Source organism: Vicugna pacos, chromosome 12 (genome assembly GCF_048564905.1).
Source record: "Vicugna pacos chromosome 12, VicPac4, whole genome shotgun sequence".
Classification (NCBI taxonomy): Eukaryota; Metazoa; Chordata; class Mammalia; order Artiodactyla; family Camelidae; genus Vicugna; species Vicugna pacos.
In genome coordinates this window covers 39,670,866-39,688,116 of record NC_132998.1, presented here as the reverse complement: position 1 = coordinate 39,688,116, position 17,251 = coordinate 39,670,866, and the positions used below count along the sequence as shown (strand labels likewise).

The 17,251-nt window shown below is 41.8% G+C and overlaps 1 long non-coding RNA gene across 1 annotated transcript in view; it reads left to right on the top strand.

Moving 5' to 3' along the window:
• LOC140700220 (uncharacterized) overlaps positions 1-17,251 on the top strand; it is a 46,333-nt gene that overhangs the window by 27,225 nt on the left and 1,857 nt on the right. Inside the window, exon 3 of the long non-coding RNA XR_012078552.1 lies at positions 2,482-2,641. This is a non-coding gene — a long non-coding RNA (uncharacterized lncRNA). The remainder of the gene's footprint in view (positions 1-2,481; positions 2,642-17,251) is intronic.

Below are 17,251 nucleotides of genomic sequence, written 5' to 3'. Positions count from 1 at the left end.
CGTGTTCCAGAAAGGAATCTTAAAGCCCCCCTCCCACCGCCCCCTCAACGGCCTCAGCTCTGCTTCCAGGTCCTGGGCCAAAGCAGAAGTTGAAACTTTAAATCAACAGAACATTCAGGATCTACTGCTCTCCTTACCCAAGCTGTTTTACTTCTCTTTTTTTAAACTCCTAATTTCAAGTCTGAGAAAGAAAAAGAGATTTGGGATCTGAGTTTAAAGGACGAGGAAAAAGCAGGCTGTACAGACTGATCTTGGCTTCTCTGATTTGCAGAGGATCTCTGAGCCCCAGTTCCCTGAGGAAGGAATGCCTTCCTGTCATCTGCGGAAACAGGATACTCAATTTAACCAGTAATTCTGGTCCCTCCGTTTTTTTTCGCCCCTCACGTTCAAGGAACAGATCGAAGGAACAAATAGTGCCTAAAACAACAAAATGTTTTTATTCTTCACTTAAAAACAACTATATCCATTCACACAATGGGAAGTAATTCAGAATATATTTAGGCAGGAAGAATCTGCTATCCGGTCTTTAAGAGTCTCCATCTTAATTGCTAAGGATAATAACAAAATAATCACAGTGTTGGGGGAAGGGAAAAGGCAGAATTTCAGCACCCTCCACCTTCATCTAAGCCAAGCCATGAAAGAATTCACGGGGAGGCAGAGCCAGGGTGGGAGAACAAATGAATGCCCACATACCAAGTGAATAAGTAAAGTTTTAAAAAAAAGTGAATAAATGGGTAAATAAAATATACTCTATCCTCTGGCTTTAACAATTCAGTCTTCAGTTTTAGAAGGTGGGTAATTAGGTTTATTTATTTATTATTGTTATTTTTTATTTAACAGAGGTGTTGGGGATCAAACCCATGACTTTATGCGTGCCAAGCACGCGTTCTACCACTGAGCTATATCCTTCCCCCAATTCTATGTTTTTAATAACAAGGAAGGTCAGGTTCAAATTCGGTATTTTTGGACCCGTCAGAGTTGCACACTGAATCACAGAGACATGGGGAGAGCCCTCCCCTGTCCCCCGCCCACCCCTTCTCCATCTCTCAGTTCCATCCAGCCCCACAAGCAGCCTGGGGATAACCCAGCTGGCACATCCAAGCAGTTCAAACCCTGCCTAACAGCTAGCCCTTGGCAACCCCGCAGCCTAGTTGTGCACCACAGCCTACAATCAGGGGGATAAACCTAGGGCGGATGTCCACGTGGGCACTACACTTAGGCCTCAAGAGTTTGCAGAGCCTAGGCATTCAAGATGTGGTCTTGAAAGAGAGCCTGTCCCCTTGGCCTCTCAGAACCCTTGCCCAGGGTATCCCAGGACAGGACCCCTGTAAACAGGGGACTCAAGACAGGCCCCTCTTGCCTTGGTCTATGGGCGACACCAACTAGACCACAGCTTTCTCCTCAGGATCTTCTCAGATCTTTGCCCCAGGGAAATTCCTCCTCACCCCTTCTCCCCAAGATGGATGATCTCTCTAGAAGTTTCCTGAGCTTCAACTTCTTTGAGGAGACACTTCCACTCCCACAACCTTCTCCATAAATCACAAACAAATGTCAGTCCGCCAGCTCCTTTGTGATGTCTCATTCCTGCCCTGATTCTCTAGTCTGAAACTGAAGCCCAAATTTCTCACTTGTCTCCAAATTCAGAAAGCTTGTCTTTTCTTGACATTTTATCCTGCCCCCGGGTAATTCTACTCATTCATCCTTCCCCCAAGGGAGAGGAAAGAAAAAATATCCATGTATAAAAGATATATACGCATGAAAAGATAGTTAGAGCTCATACACACACAATGACTATCCTGAAGTCACTATTTCACCCTCACTTCTATGAAAAAACCAGGAAACTAATGTCCAGATCCCTTTTTAAATTAATAATTACTCATATCCAACTTTGTCTGTTTATTCCTGGGCCCTGATTATTTCTCAGTTTTATCGGTAGTCCCTTTTCTTTGAGGTGACCCCTACCAACAGCCCTAAGACTGAACTCAGCCAACACCACCAGGGTTCCCAAGCTGGCCCCCGTTCTCTGAGCCCCGGGTTCCTCACCCCCCACACCAAGATGGTCAGGGAGCATCTCTGGCAGCCGCCTTGGCCATCAGTTATTTTCTGTTCCTCATCCCTACCTGCTCTCTCCCTTTCACTTGTGTTAAGTAGCCTCTCCTTTGTTCCTTTCTCTCATATTTCTTTGTGCTTTCTGGGATAACTCTCTCTGTTCCAAGCAAGAACCATCTTCTCAACCAGATTTGGTTCAGAGCCCTGCTCACTGGCAGGGTGAACTGTCACCAGGCCAAGTCATAGGGCAGGCACTCAGGTAGCCCTTTAATCTCTCCTACCCTAAGACCAGACTGGTTCTAGAAAGAGTGGGGTGAAAAACAGGACAGCTCCATGGACATGCAGCCTGTACCCCTTGGGTCCTGCTTTTGGCTTCATGTTCTGACGTCACCGTGCTAAAATTCTTAATGAGGTTGTCATTGAACTTTCTAGGTGAGGTCCAGTGAGACAGCGGGAAAAGAAGTACATGTAGGATGCTTGTCCATCATTCATTGTCTCCGCATTTGCACACAGCATTTGCGATGCCTCCTGAGCACAGAAATCACGTGGACCCAACATTTGGGAGTTCAGTGCGACCGGAAGCAAGTACAAGGTAAGTGTATAACATCCACGGCTGTGTAAGTGGCAGTGCTGACCACACCTCGGGGCCACGTCTTCCACTCCGTCCAGAACGTGCTCCACATGCAGAAAGAAGGCTGTGGCATCTTAGCACATCTTTTGCTACTCCTAGGACTTTCCTGGATTAGCTAACCACTTACCCTAAAAATGATAACAGAGAGAGAAAGGAAAAATTAGGGCAACCAGTAGTACCTTTTCCTTTTAGTGCTTTCTTATTCATCAGTAAGCAAAAGGTAGACTGTTGGTATGTGTTGCATATCAAGAAAGAAGAAACAGTTGAGCTCGTTTTATGCAGCATTTCCTCTTTTCTGGCAGAAACAAAATACATATGCACATACAAAGTACAAAACATGAAATGTATAATTTTGGTGATTCCACATACAAGTAAAATGCTCTTACATTTGCATTTAAAGCTGGTGTTCATATTGGCATTGTGCAATATAAAGATGAACAGTAAAATTAATGCTAATAATTTTAAATGTTAATGTCTCTTAGAATTACATTAAATGGCAAATTTAAAACACTATGACAAGCTAAGAGAGTGACTGCAGAAGGAAGAAAAAAGCTTTATATTTTAGTACCTTTAACTGTATCTTTTTCCCTATTGTTTGAACACGTCCCCACGTTTCTTTTCGCATTAGGCCACACAAGTTATGTAGCCACCACTGGTGAACAACAAAAATAGATTGAGTGGGACAAAGGCTGGGCTGGAAAGGGTCAGAGCTGGGCCCCAGCCAAGCAGGCTGCAGACACTTGTCAAAATGCCCTCTTTGACACCAGAGCCCCATACTCAAACACCTCCAGTAGTGTCCCATCTCATTTAGAGTTAAAGTCAAAATTCTCACTATGGCTCTATCCCACTGCCACTTCCGCTGCCCACCTCCCTGGCTTCATCTCCCACCACTCACCTTTCCTCTCAGCTCCAGTCAGCTATCCTGTTTGCATTCTCCCACCCCAGGGCCTATACACATGCTGTTACCCTCCCTAGAATGCTTCCTCCTCACCCAGCTATCTGCAGCACCCACTGCCTCAAATCCTCAGTTGTCAAACATCACTGTAGCAGAGAAACCTTCCCCAACCATCTCATCTAAATGCACACTTCATTCACCTTGCTTTATTTTCTTCCTTAGCCTTTCTTACCACCAGACCTAGCATAGATGTATTTATTTCTTTAAGTCTTGGTCTCCTCCACTGAAATGTAAGCGCCACAAGGGTAGAGAATTTGTATGTTTTTGTCACTGCTACATCTTCAAACTAAGACCATATAAATATTTGTTGAATGGATGAAACTAATACACTTCCTAAAGTATGAAGTCATCGAGATTCAGATAAAGAAAGCTTCTTTAATATGGAGGCAGAAAGCTGGATGAGCTTCATATTACGAAATAATCTCTAACTTGGATCCACAGATGGTGCCTGATGTCCAAAGTCAGGAAGCATTCTGTTTAGGGAAAACCACCCAACTAAGGCGCCAAGGAGCCTGGGGCTGGGAGAGGGGAAATGGGCTCTGTCGTTAATGAGCTGTGCAAATCATCAGCCATCACCAGAACCTACGAAAGCCTCAAGCCTCTCAGCTGTGAACCGAACGTGACTGATTAATTCCTGCCCTCCTGATCTCACAGGTTTTTGGATGCAATCAAGGAGATAATAAACAAAAGCATGTTTTCGCAAAGTTGAAGGTTGAAGAAATGCTAGGAGATCGTCTTTGCCCTGCTAATTAAGGAAACAGTGGGCTGAGCAAAGGGATGTGGGGGAGGGGATAACAGGGCTGTGGGGCCATTGAGCCCAGCCTGGTATTTAGAGAGACTTGAATGAAGGAGGCAATGCAGGCAGGCGGCAGATGCCGGTCCTTGTTGATCTTTCACAGGACGACCCCCATATATCTCCCATCTGAAAGGAATGTCACTGAGCCCAATTAGGATTAGCCTTTCACATAACACTCAAATTCCTGGACTTCCGAGGACAGCCATATAAGGGAGGAACAGACAGTACAGATAAGAGGAGAGGAACGGAGAGGCAAAAGGTTACGGAAAAAATGGAGATTTTTACATTCCCGCACACAAAGGACAAGATGTTCAACCAATCCTATCATGTTGGAAAAGACTGGACTGGAGAATATTTACGCAAGTTGTTAGGACATTCTCTTTCCCAGCATGTCTATGTGGGGTGGTTTTCTATTTTTTTTTAATTAATTTGTTTTTACTTGCAGAACTTATTTGTATTTGCTTTGTTTTTATTGGGTTTTGTCTTCAATTTATTTGTTCCATTTGTTGTGTACTCAGTAGGCAAGCTGATCTCTTCCCAGCACCTAAGCTACTTTGTACCTCCCAACTGAATCCACTTCCACACAGCAGAACTCTTCACGTTAGGACATTCGCCTCTGCTGGAATATATTTTTAAAATTCATTTTCGTGCTTTGCAGTGCCCCTGCAAAGATGATGAAGTGTAGAGAATCCATTCGTGCATGAGTCTTAATCAGGAAACAGACATTTTTAAAGGCGCCCCTATGATGCTTCAAATGAACCTTTTTGTTAGTTTCAGGTAACTCCAGATAACTTAAGCAGAATTTTTTTTCCATAAAAATTAAAATGCTCTGACATGTACCCAAGAAGAAGTGGCTGTCAAAAGTGGGCAGTCTGACAGTGCTCCTGACAAGGGAAACCCTGCACTCTATTTTTAAACCAACCTGTGTAATTTCGGAGAGAAGTCACGACGTCTCCTGATAAAGCTTTTGGGGGCGGCCGGAGGATAAGTTTGCAGTGCTGGAAATGGCAGTGTCGCCCACACTGAGGAGGAAGAGCCTCGAGATTCTGCCTTTTCACAGGACCAAAAAAAAACCCTGAAAGTGTGTATTTCCTCAGTAAATTGGAAGCAGCCTCTAAGAGAGAAAACACAGAATCCCCAGGTCTTCAAAAATTGGTATGAACGTGACTTTATTGGTGTTGGCAACAGGCAAGGGATGTAAGTGACACAGAGTTTGAGTGAGTGACATGGGGAAAAATCGGTAGCAGGTCATAAATAATGTGGTTGTTTAACTTCAGTGAGAAAGATGGAGTAAACATGATAGAATTAGAACAGCAGTGTCTCCAAGATGCCAGTAACTGGTCCCCAGAGGAACATGAGGATGGAGATCTGTCTCTACAAGGAGGATGCAGAATGATTTAGCAGGGATTCTAGAGCTCCACCTCCCAACTTCCCACTTGAATGTGCAGTCTTAATCATTTAACCTCTCTGAGACTTAGTTTTCCTCATCTATTAAATGGGATTGATGAGATGGTACCATGGAGGGTTGTTGTTAAAATTAAATAACAACATGGAGTAAGTGGCACTAAATAAGACCACAGTAAAAGCCACAGCCTAAGCCTCTACCAGACCTTAAATGTGTTGAAAACGCACTTGGAATGAAGAACCAGAAGGGGTTTTGGGGGTGTGGGCACCACACTTATTCTTTATGTCAATTCTAAATGGCTAGCTGCCTCCCCCAGCTTCTGGTAAGACCAATGCCTGGTGCTGACTTAAGATGTAAGTAAGACCAGTCAGTACCCCCTCATCCTAACACCCACTCCCCCTCTACACACACACACACACACACACACTCCCCAGGACACAGCCAAAAGCACACACTGTGCCCATGCCCAGCCCTGGGCAACTGACCCTGACACGGCCCCGAAGGGCAGTTGTTTATCTGAATGGAACTTCTTATTAAAAATTAATTCCTGTCAAACCTGATTACATATGAACATAGCCTCATTGTGATAGCTACTGCGATTTCTGGAAACAAACATAGGCCCTACTGTCGCCAAAAGCCAAGGGCATTTTAGGACAATTCTGAGTCTTGATCTATGGACAGAGACACAGCCAACAGACTCCCTGAGGCTTACAAAGGCATTTCTCCCCCACCCCCACCCAGCCATCTGCCCCACCCACCTCCCCAGCTCCTCCCTCGGATGAGAAAGCTGCTCCTTAATGCAGATGACCCACCCCCCCACCCCAAACCAGATTCTGCCACTTCTGATCAAGTGGACTAGCCCTTTGAGAGCTTAGGGTCCCTCCTCTTGTAAATACAGAACAGCGATGATACCACCACTACCCAGCTCAAAGGGTTGTTGTGGAGATCAAATGAGACGATCTGTGTGAAGCACCTGGAACATAGAGGGCAGGCCCTCGATAAGTACACAGCCCATCTCCACCCTGGCTGTTCACTCCTGTGCTGGGATACTGCCTTCTGCAATGTTTCTTCTACATTTAGGGCACAAAACTGGAGGCTCTCATTATCTTGAGAGGAATAGGTTGAAGACAACAGAAGCTGACGTTCAAACACCCTAGACCATATTTATGTGTTCCACAGGGCTCTAATAAAATTTGCTTTTTCTCCTGTATGTTAATTGTTTCTTCTATTCCCAATTCATGAGATGAAGAAGTGAGCTGGAGGTGGAAAATTCATGATGTCCTCCTCATCTGCCTACTTTCCCTATCATCAATATTTTTGCCATCAAGACATTTGACCTGGTGTTGCACAATGTCCTAAGGTAGGGGAGAGAACCTCAGCTTCTCAAATAGGTGCTGCCCTACTCACTGAGACAATAAAAAGAGTAACAAAGTCCAATGAGATAAGGGTGCCAGTCTGAAAGAGAGCAAGCAGGCAATATGAATCAGATACAAAATGTGTGAAGTCATTGACTCAGTCATTCCACTTCCAGGAATTTATCCAAAGGAAATAATTAAGCAAGCATAAACCAGTGATTTTCATTATGGTATTGCTGATCAGAGTGAAAAATTATAAACAAGCTAATGTTCCTCAATAGAATGTCAATCCTATAAATGATTGTACATTCATACCATGGGATACAATATAATTAAAAAAAATTTTTTAAGATGAAATAAAACTACTTAGGGAAGATAAAAGAGGTTCTTTATAAGTTGTCAAAGCTAGAAAAGCTGGTTGAGGAAAAATATATGAATATAATCCTGTTTATGTAAAAATACAAAAATCCTTTATGCATATAATTAACACCTGAAATATGTCTTGTCAAACTTTGGAGTGGTTTATAATTTCTTGCTATGATTATACTAAAAAACAAAGGCCAACATGGGAAGGGAAGTCGAAGGATTACTAGCTGAGATTCAAAGGCCTAAGAAAAACACAATTTGGCTTTTAAACCCAGGTGAGAAGAAAAACAAAACAAAACAACGAAACAAAACATAAGGAGAACTGTAAATCAGTCAATCACCATCCATCCGTACAAGCCTGTCTGCTAGGGAGGAGAGGTGGGCTGTCGCCCTCAAAGGCTAGAGAAACAAGAAAGGGAATGTGTGGGACTGCCGGGGGGGGGGGGGGGGGGGGATCTGAGGAGCCACTAAAGCAAGAGGAAAACTGAATCCCACTGATGTGCAGATTTGAGGCCTGAAAAGAACTTACCCAGAGTGGGTGGAACTCCCAGGTCATCAGAAGGTCACAAAGAGACAGAGGAAGCTCAGACAAGTCATGCCTTCCGAGAGAAACTAGAGTTAGGCCACTTTTTTGACTCAAGGGGTGTGAGAAAATCAACTTGTAGGGAAAGGATGGGGAGAAGTGAGGTTTAAGGAAAGAGATTTGTTTTTTGTTTTAATGTTTTGAAGCCTATTCCTTAATCTGAACCAATGATCAGCAATTTTTAGGGTTTTATTCTTTTCTTGTAGGTACACCTGTGATTTATTTTGGTGGGAAAAACAAAGTTCTTGACAGGTACGAAATAAATGGATTGTCTACTTTTCTTTCCTAAAGTCCCTCTTATCATTAGAACCCAGTTCTTCTGTTTTGTGTGGTTGGTTTGCTTGTTTGGGTTTGGGTTTCTTCTCACGTCAGGGGAAAAAGCCAAACTGTTTTTCTTTCACTATCTTACAACTTTGGGTCTCAGCTAGTAATCCTGTGATTTCTCTTCCTATATTAGCTTAGTTTTTAGTATAATTATAGGCCTCACTGCACCAGGCAATCAGAATTAAACCGACCTAGCCTAAGGCTGAGGAAATCATCTTGAAAAGTCAGAATCAATATAAGAATCATGCTACTAAATTAACATCACTAGGGCCCAACATCTGAAAAGGAAATATTAAGAAAGAAGAGATTTTTGAAAAAGAGAGAGAGAAAAAGAAAAGGAAAAAAAATAATTAAAAAATGTTTGGCTCAGCTGGCTCAAGCCTCCAGCCTTTCCATCTGCCCTCAGAGTGAGGAGGGAAAAGCCTTTGGTTAGAATAACCATCAGCAGCAAAACTTGCAATGCTGAAATACAACCACGCAAAATGCAGTGTATTTAGCAAAAAGGAAGTAAACTGCACAGAAACGTTTGTGCTTGTGCAAAGAATCCTACAAATTTAATAAACTACAAAGAATACATTTTAACAAACTGTATCGCATACTTTCAAAAGCCTCTCACATCTCTCAGTGGTCTCCAAGGTAAGCCCGCCTCCCACATGGTAGCATCTATTTCTATAGATGATTTACTGCTCTGAAATGATGTAATCTTCCATCTGGGGCAGCTTTCAAACACCTTTCCCAAATGAGAAAGAAACAGAATTCAACCTCTCCTTTCTTCCATTCCTCAAAGAATATGCCATGCAGGCCTGCACGTTAGTATCTATCAACCAGGAAATATTTAGTAAACAGAATTTGTACTCCATTTATTCTGAGTTTACTTTAAGAAGCCACTTATCTCTTTTAGAAGGACTTCCTTGCCAATCACCTTTTGGAAAAGGCCTTGGAGAGACACTCCCTGAGGACGTGCAGAATCCGAGGTCAACAGCTTGTGTGGTAGAAACAAACAACAAAACTATCTACATCTTAAGATCTTCCCTTTTCCTTCCAAAGACAATCATTCTTTTTTAGAGCAACTGAACCACGTACGCAGGTGTACACATATGGAGAAGTGAACACGGGCACACACTTGTGCACACATATCAGAGTGTCTCCTCTGGTACACTCTTAGAAACATGGCCATCATTTCTTCTCCTATGAGGCATTATGCTAAACCACCTAAAATAAATAATTTTGAGGCAGAAAGACCCTTCAAAGTTCTCTATTATTCAACACCTCATGTTGCAAAAATGATGAAGCTGAGGCCCAGGTATTTTAAATTCATTCCAAAGAATTTATATTTCCTAAAGATTTTGAGACAAAATTAAAGTTTCTTTATCTCTGATCTCTCACATTGGAAAGATCAAAGGCTCTGGGGTCACATCAGCCTGGGTTCACAGCCCAGCCCCACTGTTTACTGCCTCGGTGATCCCAGGTCAGTCAGTCTCGCTAAGCCTCCGTTTTCCCATCTGCAGAATGGGGAGGATAAGGTTGAAGGGATCCAGAATAGATCACTGGGAAGAGTTTTTTTTTCCTAAACTCCCTTTATCTGCCTAAAAGTAGATCCTCCCAAAAGAATTCAATTGTCATAAATGCCCTGCCCAGAAAATTCACAACCAGGGAAGACTGATTCTATCCCTGGAGAGAAGTCAGCACTAGGAGAAGAAATCACGTTAACAGACATTGTCACAAAACCACCACATCTCCCATTTATTCTCCTAAGGGCCCATTTATCTTTCCTAAAAGTCATTTGTTTTCACATAAGTGCCCTTCTCCCCCTCCCCTTCATCTCTTAAGGTAGTATTAAGCCCTGAATTCTAACCACCTCCTTGAGTCATATTTTCCTATAAACTCCTGAAAACCTATGTGAATAAAAGTTTGTCTTTTCTCTTGCCAATCCATCTTTTGTCAGTTTAATCCACAGGCCTCCAAGCATTGAACCTAAGAGTTTAGAGGAAAATTTTTCCTCCCCAAAAGAGCTAACATGTATTAATTACTTAAAGTGAGAAAGATACTGTCCAAAATCAAGTATATTAATTAATTTGTTTCCCACTATGGCCCTACAATATTTTCATTTTCCAGATAAGAAAACTGAGGCATAGAGAGGTTAACCAGCTTGCTTTAAGCCAGACAGCTAGTAAGTGGTGGAGTCAGGATTTGACCCCAGCAGTTTAGCTCCAGAGCCCTGTACTTAACCCCTATGTGACAGTCTGCATAGAGCATCCATCTGGCTCTAAAAAAGGGCTCAAAAAATGTAGATTCTGTTCTCACTATCAGAAAATGGCCTGTCAGTATACTATTAGTGGAACTGGAGAGCTTCCTGCCTCTCATCAGGGGATTAGGGTAGAACAAGGAGTAATCTGTGAGTAATGTAACTAATTTGTTTTTGAATTAGCTGTAGTTTATAGCTTGACTAACAACGTGGAGGGTGTTGGAGTTCCTGAAAGAAAGACAAGGACAAGAAAGCCGGAGGATAAAACTTTGTCAGGATTACTCAGCATCCTCCAAGAGACTTGAACATTCCAGTGACTGAAAGGTGTGAGTTGGGTTGGGCTGGGATTGTTTTACCACAGAGCAAGAATATTTGTCTTGACACTAATATAACCTGGATGAAGTATGCTGCAAACTCTCTTGACTGTGATTCCATGCTCATCAGCAGTCTTGCAATGAGGAATTCAGCTGTCCCGGGGTCCTCATCCATCCTGGGAAGGGCAGGCAGTATCCACATCACTGAAAAGGAGGAAAAAGCAGCTGTTAAAAACCTGGGCTTCAGAGTCAAACAATTTACTTACTCTAAACTCTCTGAATTTCTGTGTTCTCATCTGAAAGATGGGAATTTAATATCACTGTGAAATCTCCCTGATGGGGTAGCTGGACTAGGCTCATGGTAATAGCTCAATGGGCATACTTTGGTAAATTTATAAATTGGCTTTGAGATTTAGCAGCCACTTGCAGGAAGTCTTCCATGACCCTTCCCTTCTCCAAAGAATAAAAAGCATTTCCCTATTCTGAATTCCTGTAGTACCTCTTCTGGATCTATTTTATGGACATAGGTGACATTAGTTTCTACTCACCAGGAAAAGTACTAAGTACTTTATGTACATTTTCTCATTGGATCCTGATAACAACACCTTGAGGTAAATACTTTTATTATCTCCATCTTTTTTTCCCCAGATAAGAAGAGGAAAAATTTAATGAGGTTAAGCAACTAGTCTCAGGTTATACAGGTAGTTAGGAATAAAGCTAATATTTGAACCTGCAGCAGTCTAAATCCAGAATCTATGTTCTTAACTTTATTCTGTTTGTCACTCTATACCCCATAATGATTTATGTTCATTATTAGTTTCATTTCAAGGCTAACGGGTCAAGATTTGTATCTAAGTTATTATCTTTTAATCGCCCCTATAACATTTCTTGAACACAATAGGATGTCTATTACTGAATAAATAAATAAATGAATGAATAATTATATACCATAATTCCACTCCCCAGAGCCTTACTATCATAATTTTTTCATACTAGGTGCTTTACATCTGCTGTCTCATTCAGTGCTCACAACCACTCCACCAGCTAAGTGTTACTATTATTCCCATTGTTCAGATGAGGAAATGCAATGCTCAGAGACTAAGTAACCTGTTCAAGGTCACATGGCTAATAAATGAAAGAGCTGGAGTCTCAGCTGGGAAGATTGAATCCACTGACCGAGCCTGTAATTTTCATTCCACGGCTGAGAACGGGATCTGAACTGAGATATTCTATGGTCCACTCAGCCAGCATCTCTTTAAAAAAAAACACATTTTAACTTTTGATTGATTTTGTCAAGGAATTAGAAGGGCCTTCAGAATGTGAAACTTTGGGTAAAAATTAGTGGCAATTCCAAAATGTCCTTATGAGAAGAATTTGGGAAGAGCAATTTCACTGGAATTGTGGTTGCAGGGAGCAAAGATTTTTTTTAATTATCATAAAGCTATATTTTCATAGGAGGCTCACTATTTTTTAATCAGATTCTATTATTATTTGTGGATTGCTGATGCGTATTATAGGAGCACGTTAAAGGGATGATTACTCTTCTGTTTGAGGACATATTAAAAATTGTGTGTTTCACGAATCTGTATATGGACTGGTCTTGCTTATCATTTTCCAGAAGCGATGTAGACGTCCATAAAGTGAAATCTCAGATTGATAAATGACACCAAGATTTTCTGGTAATTGAAACACCAAAGTGAAACGAATAAACACTGGGAAGCTTCCCACAGCTGTGTGAGTGGGCAGAGAACACTGACGCTCAGGGGAGGCAGCTGCACGTAATGCCCACAGGAAAAGGGAGCCCACTTTGTTCTCGGGAGACCAAGGCCTCCAAGTGCAGACGTGATCCAGGAAAAGGATGATGGCATCATTGTAGAGCATTCCCTGAAGAAGGCGGTCCAAAGTATTGTCGCAGTCACAAAAGCAAGCATCATCAGGAAGGATGTTAAAAACAAAATAGAAAGCACAGTCTCGTGAGCGCTCGCACACATGCACACACACGCACACATGCACACACACGCACACTGAGACACCAGAATTCGTCTGCTTCAGAAATACCGGGTCGGGTTCCAGTCATTAAACCTCAAAGATGTCATAATGAAACTGGAATGTATCCAAAGGTCACTTATTAGGGTTTCTAAAGAAATCAGAGAGACTTTAAAATACGTCAGCCTGAAAAGACAAAATATGAGAGTTGGTGGCTCAGAGTCTAAAATCACAGAGGGTTCTGATAGAGTGAACACAGTCCCAGCAGAGCAGACCTAGAAGTCCTGGTGAAATTAAAATAAAGTATTTTTAGGACAATTTATATTTTCAAATACTACTCTATAGAGTAGGTAATAAACTAGAAAAAAATCGTAACTCTCGGAGAGTCTACAGTAGTGAGCTCATAATAGCTTATGGTACAGTTACAGCTAAACTATACACTTTTGATGCCCATGTTATGAAAGACACCTTGTAAGCTCCCTTTTATGCTGCTCTGTGAAGCTCCTGAGAGAGGAGATGCTAGATTAAATTAACTGGCTTCATATTTATGGCTTACGTGGTAGTTCCCAAATTAGCCAATCAAAAGAATCACCTGTGGACCTTTTATTAAAAAGCAAATTGCCGGGCCTCATATCCAGTGATTCTAACTCAGTAGGTCTAGGGCTTAGCAACCCTAAGAAAAAATCCTTTCCAAAATCCAGAGTGTTATTGGCTTGGTTGAACCTGAATCATGTCTTATCCCTGAGCCAATTACTGAGATGGGAAAATGAAGAGACCCTCTTCTTGCCCTGGCCTGGCTCAGGTACCTGCCTCTATAGTGGGGATAGGGTGTTCTCCAGGAAAGAAAGTGGTTAACTCACATTCAGTCTTCTCTTTTTCCCAAGTAGCAGAACCTCAATTATATTAGGGGAAGCACATGCCCAGCTAAAAGTCTACATTCCCCAGTCTCTCTAGCTGTGGCCATGTGGCTAATTCTGACCATTGAGTTCATAGAATACAAGTCTGGTACAGGATTTCTTGGAAGCTTCTTTAAGGGAACTGACTTTGCAGGGAAGTGCACTCTTTTCCCTTCCCTCCCTCCTCCTTCCTCCTGACTGGAATGTGAATATGATGGCAAGCACGGAGCCGCCACCTTGTGACCCGTGGGGATCAAAGCTAGAATTAGCCTGAGTCTCAAATGATCCCATGACGTGGTCTTACCAGGTCAGGATTTCCCACCTCCTGACTTTTACAGAAGAGAATAAACCCTCATGAGTTTTGATGATTTTTAGTTTTTGTTCTCTGTTATAGGCCTCTGAACCTAATTCTCCCTGATACAGTAGAATTCTGTAACTAGATGTGTGATATTGTGATTTAGAATAAGAAATATATATATTGGTTTCTGTCCCCAGTTCCTGACATGAGGCTCCTGAAACCCTTGTCATTTCCTGGGCAATAAGAGTGTCTTTTGTTTTAATGAGGTGACTCTGGGTGGGCTCTGGATGAGAGCTGATCACCAGAAAGAACAAGCCATGATTAGAAGCTTGGAATTTTCCACCCTGCCTCTCATTACCTTGAGAATGGAAAAGGGCTGAAAAGGGAGTTAATGTTCGATCATGCCTATATGATGAAGCCTCTATAAAGATTCCAATACTATGGGGTTCCAAGAACTTCCAGTTTGGTGAACACATCCTTCCTGGAAGGGTGACACATCTTAACTCTACAGAGACAGAAGCTTCTGCACTGGAAAACATTAAGTCTCACCCTATGTGTCTCTTCATCTAACTGTGCATCTGTAGTCTTTAATCATATCCTTTAAGAAACTAGTAAACGTAAGTTAAGTGTTGTCCCGAGTTCTGTGAGCTGCTCTAGCAAACTAACTGAGAATAAGGTTGTACCCACAAGGGGGAAAGCTCTGAAGGTTTTCCAATTCAAGATGCAGCTAGAAAGGGAGGCTAAGCCAACCAAAAACTGCAGTTTTTTCTACAGTCTGCAAACTCTCATTCAATTTCATGCCCCATATCTCTGGGTATCCTGATTTTTGCTGTCTGTTTTACAACTTGAAAAATATTTTTGCTGTGCCTTACAAGGAAGTTGGCTTTTTCTACTCCCAAATCTAAGCATAATTAGCATCCTTTTCACATGTCTGTGGAAAAAACGCCCCTCTTCAAAATTTGGTGCAAGATTTAGTACCTCTTAAAATGCTTCTCGACCAGCCCCACTTAAGTCTAGATAATTGTCTTTCAACTCAATCTCTCTAACTGTTTCCATGTTTGTTAAATAGATTCAGTGGTTTTCAAACATTTTTAGCCACAAATCCCTTGATTCCCTAAGTGCTCCGTGTAAGGTCATGCAGGTCGGCCACTGCCATTTTTGTTATTATCTCTCTGGCACTTTTTAGAGTTATAGAGTGTACAACCTGCCCCCATATGCACCTATGCCCTTCCCTGAGGAGGACCAGAGGAACAAAGTTTGAAAAGCACTGCACTGATATTTTTAATATATAAAATCAATAAAGGACTAGCATTTAGGATATCCAAGCACTCCTTATATCGATTGAAGAAAAAAATAGGGGAGGGTATAGGTCAGTGGTAGAGTGCATGCTTAGCATGTACAAGGTTCTGGGTTCAATCTCCAGTACCTCTATTAAAAAAATTAAATTAAAATTTTAAATAAATAAATAATTTAAAAAAAAAACCAAACCACGGAAGTAACCCAGCTGACAATTCAGCAAGAGATCTGAATGGGCACTTTACAAAATAAAATATCCTTTGGTCCATCAGCACCAGACAAACGCTCCACCTCATTAGGAATCAGAATACCAAAAAGTAAAATCATAGTAAGTTATCAAATCATTATCAATCACTTACCTTCCAGATAAGCAAAAACTTAAAAAGTCTTAAAAAGACTTTTAAAAGTCTGACAATATCAAGTGTACAATATGAAAACTCAAACACTGTTGGTGGTACCATAAATCGGTACAAGCACTTTGAAAACAATTTGTCGTTATGAAAGTCGGGGAGCTACCCAGCCTATACCTGTTCCATTCTCTTGTATCCCCAGGGAAACGTGCACATGGCTATCAGGGTATGTGAACAGAAGTATTCTTAGCAGTATTGTTCATAATAGTTAAAACTGGAAAAATCCCGACTGTCCATCCGTGGAAGATGGTCTCCTGCAATGGAACACTATGAATACAATTAAATACTATTTTGCATGGAAATAATGTGCTATCACTATACTCAGTAACTTGGGGGATTCTGTCACAAGCATAACATTTTTCTCTACCCAAATGGAAACATTAATATTCTTTTGTAGAACTATTTTATATTTTATTTCATGAGCCAATCTTTGTGATTGTTTTGATGGTATTACGCTGTCGTGAACATTAGAGACAGACAAAAAAAGAGTTAGATTAAAAGAATGATTGCAGCATTGTTGACAACTATGATGTTTTCAAGATGAGGCCATGAGACTAATTTGGGGGCTTATTATTATTTCTTAGAGTCCCACATTCAAGCAGTTTCCATGTAAGACATGGCAGGCTCTGTTTTCCAAAAATGGTTGTGATCATATTTCCCATCGCACATGCTCTCCCAGAATCTTGCCCCTCCTTCATCTCCTCTCTTTGAACCTTGGTAGGTCTTTGTGTACAGAGGAAGTGACTTCTGAGCCTAAGTCCTAAAAGTCACTGTTTCCACCTGACTCTGTCAGTTGGGGTTTCAACCATGGATCTCAGGCACCACACTGTGAGAGAATGTCAGGCCACATCAGGGAGAATCAAACTCTGGTGCCAACCTTTGGCTGAGCTCCCAGCTGAGAACCAGAACCAATTGCCAGCCATGTGAGTGAGCCATCTCGGAAATGAGGATGTGGGCTACCCAGCCGATCCCGCACTGAGCAGCCACCAAACTTCCCTGCTGAGATCTGCCCAGATGCAGACCCATGAACAAAATTAATGATTGTTGTTTGAACCCACTAAGTTTAGGGGTGGTTTGTTAGGTAGCAGTGATAACCAGAGCATAAGATAAAGGGACATTCCTGCTACAACTGTCCTTGGAGTTCTGTGCTCCCAAAGACCCCTTTCTGTGCCTTCCTCTCTTTCTTCCTTCTCCTGGTAGTATTTGCAATAGGAGTTAAGGTAGACCTCATGAAAAATTCTTAATGTAATAAATACTTACTTTGTCTCCAAACCCAGGAAAAGAAGAAATCTCGCTTAGAAGAGACAACTTTTTTTTTTTTTGGCTTGTTGCTTTTTAGGAT